The sequence below is a fragment of the Pezoporus wallicus genome, unplaced genomic scaffold (assembly GCF_028554395.1).
Source record: "Pezoporus wallicus isolate ANWC-B61680 ecotype Strahan unplaced genomic scaffold, APGP_CSIRO_Pwel_v1 contig_1181, whole genome shotgun sequence".
NCBI lineage: Eukaryota > Metazoa > Chordata > Aves > Psittaciformes > Psittacidae > Pezoporus > Pezoporus wallicus.
Window position 1 is genome coordinate 4612834 of NW_026641428.1, and position 9087 is coordinate 4621920.

The 9087-nt window shown below is 35.5% G+C and overlaps 1 long non-coding RNA gene across 2 annotated transcripts; it reads left to right on the forward strand.

The window, feature by feature from the left end:
• Positions 1-594: 594 nt before the first annotated feature.
• On the forward strand, positions 595-5554 carry LOC130607004 (uncharacterized). 2 transcript variants are annotated; one of them, XR_008974130.1, is made up of 3 exons: positions 595-896; positions 2195-2354; positions 5384-5554. It is a non-coding gene; the product is annotated as an uncharacterized LOC130607004 (long non-coding RNA). The 2 variants fall into 2 exon arrangements; XR_008974129.1 differs by lacking the exon at positions 5384-5554 and having other exon boundaries at positions 2195-2589.
• Positions 5555-9087: the final 3533 nt, after the last annotated feature.

Consider the following 9087-nt stretch of genomic DNA (forward strand, 5'->3'; position numbering starts at 1 on the left):
GATAGCTGTGAGGGGAAAATGTTTAGAAATGCCAGTGCTGGCAAGGAGAGTGGGGAGACATTGGTCTGTTGTTTTGAAGGATGCACAGCTACTGTTTGCTGAGGAATTCTGCTTTTTGTTCTTCGGCTTTGTGTTGAGGAATTCTGCTTTTTGTTCTTGAGCTTCTGATGTGTATGCTATAGGAAAATGTATGTATCCATAAGACTGGCCACAAAATTGCTTTATTTTTGACCCAGAGAAGTTGCAGATCTTCTTTGTTGAATGTTCTTAATAATTTTTTGGCACATGGCTACTGTGTCATAGGCCCTTTTTGTCTAAGATTAATGGAAACTCAGCTGATTTTGTTTATAGGAGACTTCAGATATCTCTACTGGATTTTATAGTGGAGATGGTCACCAAACTGGTTTAAAGATTGTTTTTTTACATTAAGTTTTATTTTTCAGGTTTTTTGAACACCTGAAGTGATCAGTCCAGATGTATTTTCTTATGAGCTATCTGCGACTACAGATTATGGGGGTGGGAGGGTTAGAGTTTCTAACTTTAAGTCTTTTGTTAAAATGTTGAAAAGTGTGTTATTAAGCTCATTATGAAAGCATAAGTAGTGTATCTTAATATAGAATATTTTGCTTCAGATTTTAAAGAAATACCATTAATATTTGCATCTTGTCCATTGTGTGGCCAGGCAGACCTGCTTAGAACTAATAATGGCATTTTAGCATTGTCTTTTGGTTTAACAGTGTATACTGTATAGCTGACATATCCACTTTGTGAAAAGTTACTCTGACAGAAGTACCCAACTTGAGATATCTATCATGGAACACGTGTGTGTTCCCTCTTGTGTCCCACATGAAAAAAAGAAATCTTCTCAACACCTGTTTCCAAAACCTCTTTCCCATGTTGAATGTTTAACTATAAACATTGTATTTCAGGCTTTTAAATTATTGCACGCTTTTTTCCATGTTAAAGTACACAGCTGTGTATAAGATGCATGTTTAACTACTTACTGTCTTACCTAAAATAATAATATGCGGTTTTTTGCATTCACTGATTCCTGAAGTTTATGCTAGTTTCTCTGTGTTTGTTTATATAATTAAAACTTTTTAATTAAGAAAAGTATCCCCATAGCTACCTAAGAACTACCTAAGGATATTTTGGGAAGAAAAGAAAAAAAAAAACACCCACCTGCGAAGCTCAGCACACATTAGATAGTAGTACACATAATTTCTCTTCTACACAGTTGTCACATACAGGAAGCCATTCAAGATTAGAAATTCTGGTTAGAAATACCATTTAAATTTTGTTTAAATTGTGTTTTACTGTCACTACGTAAAACCAGTATGAGCGTATACTCTCACAATTACACAATGCCAGCCTTGTAATCTCCTGTAAGTTGTATTTACTGCTTGTAGTCTGTAGAAAAGTGTGTATATGCTCACACAAATGTATGTATAGCTTATTTCTGAAGGTTTTAAACAAAGATTTTGTGTTAATAGCAATGCACAGCAGAAATCCTTATAGAACATCTAATGCTGTTAAGAATAAAATCACACATTAATGTTTCCAATATGCTTTGTAGGATGATGTCTTATCATGTGACTCCTGGGGTGGTATTTCACTTCTTTACTACCATTATACTTGTCTTACAAAGTATCTTCTTACATGATGATGAATCATCTCACAGACAATGTCTTTTTAAGTACATGGAAATGTTAATAATGTAATGCTAACTTTGTTGTGCTAAACTAATTAAAAATTTAAAAATATAAATTGCAAAAAGGAGAACTTTTATATGTAAAAATTGTGCTAAATGTACCATGCCTGCTGGTTAGAGAAACTTACTCCAGAGACACCTGTGATGGACAAGGTAAGAAAAGAAAGACACAGCTTAATGCTGAAAGTTTTTAAAAGCTTTAATTTTACAAAGACCATAAGAAGAGATCAGTTACTGGTCTGGGAAAGTACAGTGATGGGTGAAGGAGATTTGGTAATTGCCACTACAGCTACCATTTATTTGTAAATGTTTTCCCCCTTATTGGGCATTAATAAGTTATTTAAATGAGTTTTTCATACAAGAGTATGCAGCAATACATTTTATTTTAAATAAAAATGCTTCTGCTTTAGGTTTTGGTTAATTTATGCCTAATACCTAGATCATATAGAATGAATTGTTTTATTTGTTTATTGTGATTTGCAGGGATATTACTCCATGACAAGGTTACACTGACCTATCATTTCATGCATCAGCAGTTCTTCTATTGCACTGATTTGATCGAGCCTAGTGGATAAAAGAGGAACAATCCACCCAATGGACCAAATTAGAATTATAATAAAAACTGCACCTTCTGAAGGACAAAGTAGGTTAAGTATGGTACTTACTGCCCTTGGCATAATTTTTGTGATGTGTCAAATTTGAACCTTTTTTTTCACGTTTGTTCCACCTTTTACATTCAGATTTTGAATTTTGATTTTATGTAGTTATGTAAGTGATGCTGCAGCTGCAGTTGAGGAAGAAGGTAGGGTTTTGTAGCTACTGGAAGCTTTTTTAGGTTAAGTACCTGTGAAAGTGCAATAAATCTTTTTGATTTTGAATATGCAGTAATTTCTGGATGTCTCTTTGCTGTACAAATCCAGATACTGCTGTTGCTCCTCATGTTGAAGAACTTCAAAATTTTGCAGTTATAAAATGGCAAACAACCCTTCCTAGATACTGGTTTGGGCTCTTCTAGACTGCAAAAGGGACTGTGTGGCCTACGGCTTTACTGTTTCTAGAGGTATCTTGTTCCCACTTGCTCTCCTTGAATGCCAGTGATGGCTCAGTGAATCAGGAAGGGCTGTATGTTGTCTGCTCTCTCCCAGGTAAGTTTGGAACTGCTCTTATCCAAGGGATGGGCCAAGGTACCTGTCTTACACAAGGTGTGACATAACTTGTAGGTTCAGACATAGTTTTAGTAAGATGTAGCAAAGAAGATCTTCAAATGGCTCTAAAGTAAGATATGTGGAAATTACAACATAGAAGCTTCTTTTTGTTTGTTTCTCTAATGAAAAAGAGTATATGTTAGACAAAATTTATTCATTTGTACTATATTGCTCTGTTGTGATGATCCACTAGTACTGCATAATCGGTCTGTTCCATGAAGGTTTGCCAACAGTAGAAAATCAAGGCCATCAGAAATGGTAATTACAAATTCTAGTACCTCATAAATGCTAAAGAGCATAATAGTAGCATTGATGTGGTTTGCTTACTAAGGAATCCACAAAGAAATTCATGTAAGTACACATTTAAGTTTCAGCGATCTCTGTAGTGCATAAGAACAGACTGCAGTTGTTTATGTAATCGGGTTGGGCATGGATACATATGTCAGTGCTTTGCTGGATAGATCACTTCTAATAGAGATGGAGATCCCAGTGAAGAACTCCACCTCAAGAGCTTATAGAAAACACTGGAGAGATCCTGGTTGGATCTCTTTGTTTTGTTTGTTGGTTTGGGTTTTTTTCTTTGTTTGAATTAGACATGAAGTCAATATGAATTAATTGCTTCAGTAACTGAAGCAATTGCAACTGAACAGTTGCATATCTGTTTCGACAAATTCAGGAAGTCTACAGTAAAAAGAAACAAAACCCACAGTTGTGGGGTTTTTTTTTTTTGGGGGGGGGTAATTTATTTTCTACTAAATAGAATTGTTTAAAAAAGGACAGACCAAGAAGGTGAGCATGAACTTACTCCAGAACTTAAATATACACCACCTTCATGGCAATAGATTAATTTCTTATTCAGATATTCTGTTGGATGATATTTTAAATTCCATTGCTGTGAATATTCATGCAGTAGATCAAATGATGCTAAAGTTTCAGTTTGTATCTTTGTGTGGGTTTGTGTTAAAGTTGCTGAAAATTTTCACTGCCTCAGGCATTTAATAATACCATGAATAGAAAATGAAAGCTTTATAAAGTTACTGTTTCTATTTTGAGAACAAACAGATAGACAAATGAAAAATTATGTATTTGAGGGCCAAAAGATAGATTATTTAACAAATACTAACTTTTAAAACAATACTTACTTTAAAATACTTGTTACTTACTGAGGGAAATCTAAGTAAGCATGGGGTTGAGCAATTCAGTAGTTGCACACTTGAAGTGGAACTTTGTAAAAGATCACCACACAGCTTCAACTTAAAAGAATCTTAGGGTTGAGGATCAAAATTTGCATCAGGTGAACAAAAATGTGAAACAGCTGTTGTGTGTTTACTTTTCAGAAGTAGCTATTGAATCAATTCAAGCAGTACCATGGTAAGATGTCTTTGGTTTTGCAGCTGATCTATTACATGCTTTTTTAAGCCATTAGAGCTCAATAATGCAATCATTTGTCATCCAATTAATTTTGAAAGACTGGAAATATATGGGTGAACTCTGTAACTTGTGGTTCACTTAGCATCATTGTTATTTAGATCAAATTAAAGAAATGGTAGTAGTATTGGGTAAGCTACATTATAGGGACTTACCATCTTCATGTTCTGTGGCTTCTCCGTTAATTTTTAAAATACTTTTATTACTATAGATAAACATGGATAAATGTAGCATGTTTTTGTTTTACATAGAATATGTAAATTCATTATAATTGGAAACAATACTTGATAAAATGACTGTGAAAATGTATCTCCAGGGCTGATTCTGTGCCCCAGCATCCACAGAAATTGTATCGAGGGCATTAATGTGTGTGGGCTTTTGCTCTATATTTACAGCTTTGAAAACCTTAAGCACTGAAGCTAAAATTCTTGTAAGGCTAAGAGAAAGCTGTGGACATATCAAAATAAACCAGATCCTGTGTTTTTTTTTAATCTTTCTAATCTGGAAGTCATGAAACATGTTACTTCAGTGCACCTGAATCATGCTTTATGACAAGATTCTGCTGCTCCCTAGGAGAGGCAGTGTAAAGGCAATTTCAATATGGAAAGTGTACTTTCCATACCTATTTTCTAGAATCCTTGCACTGAACTTGCACACATAGCAAACACTGACTCAGATTTTTGTATTCTTGGATAGAGGTGTATGAATTTAGGAATAATACACGTCTTGAGAGTTTTGGAGGTCATCTGATCCAATGCCCTACTCAGAATGTGGCCAAGTTACATTGCTTCAGGGCTTCATTCAGTGAAGAAACAAGTATTTCCAAGAATGGAGATGGAGATTTCACAGCCTCACTGAGCAGCATGTTACAGTGTTCGACTACTCTCGTAATGAAGCTGTGTGGGTTTTTTCCTGATATTTAATCTAAAAATCTTACCAATTGAAATATGTATCTTTTTGCTTCAGATAATCTGAAATCTTGGTATTTGTCACCTTCTTGGCTCATGACTCTCTTAGAAATCATATTTTTCATTTATAGGTTGTGTTTGTAAACTCATCTGGAGTTGTCATACTGGCAACTTACTTGGGCTAATGTAAACTTGGGATAATACTAAGGACTTCAAGGGTGTATGTCTAGATTTATTCTGATATAACGCTAATCAGAAATGTGATTTTCTGCTATGTCTTATAGGGAAGCCATTTCTTGCTGCAAAGAGAGTGAGTCATATAATTCTGTAGAGGTAGAATAAAAAGAAGTCATTCTTTATCATTCAGCTCAGGTACAGGAAGATTATTTAACTGTGATGTGTATACTAGGTTAACACATTCCAGTATTAATTGGTAATTTCATTACCTCTGTATTTTTGCTGAAGTTTAACATTGTTTACTCAGTTAATGAACTTCTGTATCCCTTAAGACTACAGACCTAGCATTGCTTATTACATTTTTATGGCTCTCCAGGTGGGTTATCTTAAAAAGAATACTCACTTTAGACAAGCATGCTCTGGACGTAAAAAAAAAACAGAGTTTGTCTGTAGTGTAATGTGAAACAATATGTGCAGTTTACTAAGGTTGTGACATGTAATGTCTACTGTCTTTCTGTTTGTGAGCCTTGCTACCTTGAACTGCTTAAGGATTCCCCAGCATTTATTTGCTCATGTGTCACATTAAACATGCAACAAAGCAGCACCAGGAACATTTACAGGAGAAGGTGTACCTCCAGCCCTGCTGCTTTCTCCTATATGGAGGCAAAAGTAGGAGCAGCTCCCAGCTCTGCTTGGACTGCATGTGGCACCGAAAGAGACTGATAACTACTCAGGCAGTACCTCTTCTGGAAATAAATGGTGATTCAAATGTTTGTATGTTCCATTTGGAAGCAGTATACACTTCTGGAGTGAGCATCATTATGCAGAAACTCTGAGGGTGGTTATTAAGCTCTATTTAAAGAAACTGGTTTCCACCATGTCACATACACTTGGACTTTTAAAATTGTTGGTTTGGATTTGAAAGATGAAGGGAACCCTCGTAGAACACTAGAATTTTGCAGCTGTAGCATGAACTTCCACATTGGGTCTTCTGTGTCTGTCTGAAGTATTTTCACCACCCTTATAATCAACAACATAAATACTGTTTGATTTGATTATGCCAATGGTGATTTGGTGTCTGTGGAAGCTACTGGTAATACTGATCTACTTATAAGATTTCCAGTGACAAATAAGGTGGTGGCTCTTTAACCTTAACCGCACCTCCTCCCTTCACCTGTTCACGGCCAAGGTCTTGAACTGCAGGTTAGTAAGATATGCCGAGAACTACATATTTTCTATTGCTGCTTCTCCTTCTGATACACGGTAGGTATCCCAGAGAGACTGGTGGCAAAGATGAGGCAGCTGCAGTCAACATGATCTTCCATTGCCGAGGGTGAATACAGAGGGGAGAAAAACAGCATCTCAGGCAGCCAGAGAAAACCAGGTTTGAGCTGTGTGGTTTTGTCTGCTGGACATGACTTAAAAATAAACGTACTCTAAAATCTGGAGCTACTGTAAAACCATAATTTTTTTGTCAGTGAACACAACTTTGATCTAGGTTCCCTTGAAATTAATCACAGGGAAGAAATTCATTATTCATCATACTCCTTGAAAAGCATGGATAGTAGAAGGCTTGTTAAAATGTAAGATAAAATTTCTTTTTCTTAGTGGAAAGCAGGAAGGGAGAAAGGTAGCAAGCTAAATGGCTGTTCCTCTCTGATACTTTATAAATGAGGGATTTTCAGCTTCAAGAGTGAGTTACTAGTGCATCATATTATGTCTAAAACTATTTTTTTTTGTTTTTCACATGTGTTAATCTTTCAGCCAGTCTGGTTTTCTGTAGAGAATTAATACTTGCTATAGGATTATCACAGGATATATTATTTTGCTGTGGCTGTAAAACTTCATTAGAGATCAGTTTGGTGAATAATGATGTAATTTTTAGTATTTCTCACATTTATATGTTTCGTTTATCCCCTGCCCCCCAGAAAATCTCTTTCAATATATGTGGGATGCTTCATTCAAAAGTGTGAAAAATAAGAATGTATCCAGCATTCTTCCCCAGATGATATGAGAAAATACAGGTACAATTTGTACTTACTTAAAGTTACCTACCTGTGATTTGTGGGGGTGACTGTTCAGCTGAGACACTTATGATGTGTTGGTTTATAGCAAATCATATAAGCAACTTATAAGCTCAGTTGTGCAAAGAATTTGGTTTTCCCTTAGGTCTGAGTATGCTGTCTTGGCATCTGTTTTTGTCTGGCTTAATGGAGAAAGTCTCACCCATGTGCTGAGTGCTCTTCTCAGTAAAGCGCTGGCCTGTAAGCATACTACAAGCAATGGGAACCATGTTTTTTAGTTCTGTCGTCTCCTGAATATAGCTCTGTAGAAAACAGTCTGCTATGTTGTAGTAACAAAAAGAAAACATTTGTCTTTTACCAGTGTGTTAACAGAGTTCAGTAAGTACGTGGTAGATACCCTCTAGCTAGATTGATGTGGACCTAACACCTGATGGCAGCCACACTACAGAATAATTGCCCCAGAACAAAGTTTGTATTTTCTGAAGCTGAGGAGTCTGAAATTCTGAGTGCATCAATAGCTTTATGTGGCAGATAAGATTTGGTCAGTGTAAAGAAATTCTACAGAGGAGTTCAGGGATTTTTTCCTTTTTGGCATTAATGATAAATAAATAGCCACTATGGAGAGGGGTTGGATGCCCAAAGAGGGATGCTTATAATTCAACACACTGAGAAGCCTCCTAAGCCAGTAAATTGGAAATACTTTGGTTTGTTTTTCTCACCTGAAATGCCATCTTCTGTGAAGGGTTTGCCTCCAAAATATTCAAAGGAATTCTTGAGAAATTGCTTTTTTAAAAAATTGACAGCAGATGCTCCCTTTCATTGCAATTTCCGAGGAACAAGGGGCCTAATTTTCTCGAAAACAAGCCTCTTGGGAAACTTTAGTGTGTGACTTTTCATTGAGAACAGGGATAGAGAACAGCCAGGTTCGAAGGGAGAAATTTGGCTTAATGCAGTTTACTGAAGACAAAACACTTTATTGTGAAGAAAAAAAAAAAAGACAAATTTAATTCTTATAAAGAAAAAAAATAAATGCAAACTTTTCCTCAAGATTGCAGTGAATTTAAACTATCCTAGAAGTCTGAAACGACATACATGAGGAACAAAGAAATTCTTAACTACATACTTAGTTTCTTGTGATCTGTTTTCAAGTTAGCACTTTTTTCTGACTTGACCAGTGCATTTTTATATGTGCTGAAAAAGAATTGTATGATTGAAAAAAAAATATTTGTGAACAATATGGGTTTTTTCATCTAAAGATGTCAATTCTGTCCTTTAATCTGTATAACTCATTGTTACACTGAAACTGCAACTTATATTTTCTTAAATATGTTCTGGTCTGCATCAGTTCTTTGACTTTTTCATATAATACAAAATTTTACATTTTCTTTATTTTTTTCCCTTGCTGCTGTATTCTTTGAAGCCTACTCTTACAAAAATTTCTTTGCAACAGAATCTTATGGGACAAAGCTGGTAAAATTAATATCACTAAGCTGAGTCCAGTGATGTAATTGTGTTTGTAGCCTAAAAGTGAGTTTAAAGTCTTAAAACTTAATAATTCATGAACATATTCTTTCAGCTTTTTGTCCTGTGTGTCATTGCATTTGAATCAGGTGGGCATAAAGACAAGAGGGGTT